At 50.7% G+C, this 2,500-nt stretch overlaps 1 non-coding gene across 1 annotated transcript in view; it reads left to right on the top strand.

The window, feature by feature from the left end:
• The first annotated feature begins 1,155 nt into the window (after positions 1–1,155).
• The window catches only part of LOC143466332 (small subunit ribosomal RNA), a 1,808-nt gene continuing 463 nt past the window's right edge, over positions 1,156–2,500 (top strand). The window contains exon 1 of the ribosomal RNA XR_013118776.1: positions 1,156–2,500. This exon is cut by the window's right edge and continues 463 nt beyond it. This is a non-coding gene — a ribosomal RNA (small subunit ribosomal RNA).

Genomic DNA, 2,500 nt, shown 5'->3' with positions numbered 1-2,500 from the left:
TTAATTTTATTTTATAATTTAACAATAACTTTGTACAATTAAATAACTTTAATTGATAAATACGTTGTCATTGCCTTGCATTGACTCACGTAGCTTTGCAATGCTGCTTGACGATCATTTGATGATTTTGTTGCATGACATATATTGTCATGATTATATCGATTAAAATTGTGCTGCACTTTGACACTGTATGGCATTAGATTAATTTTATCAAGTCGATTCACACCAAAAAAATGTTAAAGTCCAAACGCCCAGGTCGCGCGGATAGCCCTCACCCGCCGCGGATTTTCCCAAGTCGGAAGAGCTTTAGCCGCGAGTCGGTGTTTGGACTTTAACTTTTTGTTGGTGTGATGAGACTTGAAAATTTTTTAGAGTCCAAACGACCAGGTCGCGCGCATGGCTTTCACCTGGCGCGGATTTTCCGAACTCGGGAGAGCATCACGCGCGGGTCGGTGTTTTGGACTCTGAAAATTTTCCCCGTCCACTCCAAAAAATGTTAGAGTCCAAACGCCCAGGCCGCGCATATTCTCTTGACCGAGCGCGGATTTTTCGACCTCGGAAAAGTTTTTGCCGCGGGTCGATGTTTGGACTCTGAAATTTTTTCAAGTCTCGACAAAAAGTTAAAGTCCAAACGTTGGGAAATATTTTCAGAGTCCAAACGTTCGAGTTGCGAGCGGTGCCCGGCCGGGGCGCGGTTCGGCGGCCACGGCAAGCGGCCACGCACCTTCCCAAACTCCAAATCCGGCCGCGAGCTCGCGCGATCCCGAGGCCGTTCTGGGGTACCATGGCGATGCAGGATTCTGTGACTACTATGAGGGAGCAGGCAGTCGTGTGAGCGAATGCGCGCGCGAGTGCGAATCGAAGCAGAATCGATCTCGGTTGGCGTCGGGCACGATGGGCAGATGTAATGCTGTTCGCGCGGTCGCCCATGCTTAGCCGGGGTTTTGAGCGGTCTGTCGGATCCAGTGGCAAGCTATCGGCGTGCCTCGGCGCGAGTATTGCACTCGAATCGCCGGGCAGCGTCCGGAATTGACGGTTTTCGGAGCTCGTGCAAGCCGCGAGCGTAGTGTTTGAGTAGCGATGTACACGGAGAACGTGTGAAAAGAAACGCGGGGCGCCCGTCGTCCCGCAGCAGCCTCGTTTGCTGCGAATAGCTACCTGGTTGATCCTGCCAGTAGTCATATGCTTGTCTCAAAGATTAAGCCATGCAAGTGTAAGTACGAGCTCTCGTACAGTGAAACTGCGAATGGCTCATTAAATCAGTTATGGTTCATTTGATCGTACGTGTTACTTGGATAACTGTGGTAATTCTAGAGCTAATACATGCGAAAAGCGCCGACTCACGGAGGCGTGCATTTATCAGACCAAAAACCGACCGGGCCTCGGCCCGTGCTCGTTGGTGACTCTGGATAACTTTGCGGATCGCACGGTCTTGCACCGGCGACAAATCATTCAAGTGTCTGCCCTATCAACTTTCGTCGGTACGGTATCTGCCTACCGAGGTTCTTACGGGTGACGGGGAATCAGGGTTCGATTCCGGAGAGGGAGCCTGAGAAACGGCTACCACTTCCAAGGAAGGCAGCAGGCGCGCAAATTACCCATTCCCGACGCGGGGAGGTAGTGACGAAAAATAACAATGCAGGACTCTAACGAGGCCCTGTAATTGGAATGAGTACACTCTAAAACTTTTAACGAGTATCCATTGGAGGGCAAGTCTGGTGCCAGCAGCCGCGGTAATTCCAGCTCCAAAAGTGTATATTTAAGTTGTTGCGGTTAAAAAGCTCGTAGTTGGATTTTGGGCTCGGGCCGTCGGTCCGTCGCAAGGCGTGTACTGGCGTGCCCGGCCTCACCTTCGGTTCACCGTCGGTGCTCTTGACTGAGTGTTGGCGGCGGCCGGAACGTTTACTTTGAAAAAATTAGAGTGTTCAAAGCAGGCGGTTCGCCTGAATAATGGTGCATGGAATAATGGAATAGGACCTCGGTTCTATTTTGTTGGTTTTCGGAGCGCGAGGTAATGATTAAGAGGGACGGACGGGGGCATTCGTACTGTGCCGCTAGAGGTGAAATTCTTGGATCGGCGCAAGACGAACAACTGCGAAAGCATTTGCCAAGAATGTTTTCTTTAATCAAGAGCGAAAGTCAGAGGTTCGAAGACGATCAGATACCGTCCTAGTTCTGACTATAAACGATGCCAACTAGCGATCGGGGGGCGTTACTTTGACGACCTCTCCGGCAGCTTTCGGGAAACCAAAGTCTTTGGGTTCCGGGGGAAGTATGGTTGCAAAGCTGAAACTTAAAGGAATTGACGGAAGGGCACCACCAGGAGTGGAGCCTGCGGCTTAATTTGACTCAACACGGGAAATCTCACCCGGCCCGGACACAGTGAGGATTGACAGATTGAGAGCTCTTTCTTGATTCTGTGGGTGGTGGTGCATGGCCGTTCTTAGTTGGTGGAGCGATTTGTCTGGTTAATTCCGATAACGAACGAGACTCTGGCTTG

Source organism: Clavelina lepadiformis, chromosome 7, assembly GCF_947623445.1.
Source record: "Clavelina lepadiformis chromosome 7, kaClaLepa1.1, whole genome shotgun sequence".
Lineage (NCBI taxonomy): Eukaryota > Metazoa > Chordata > Ascidiacea > Aplousobranchia > Clavelinidae > Clavelina > Clavelina lepadiformis.
Note: the sequence above shows the minus strand (reverse complement) of the source record. Positions and strands in the feature narration are given on the sequence as shown.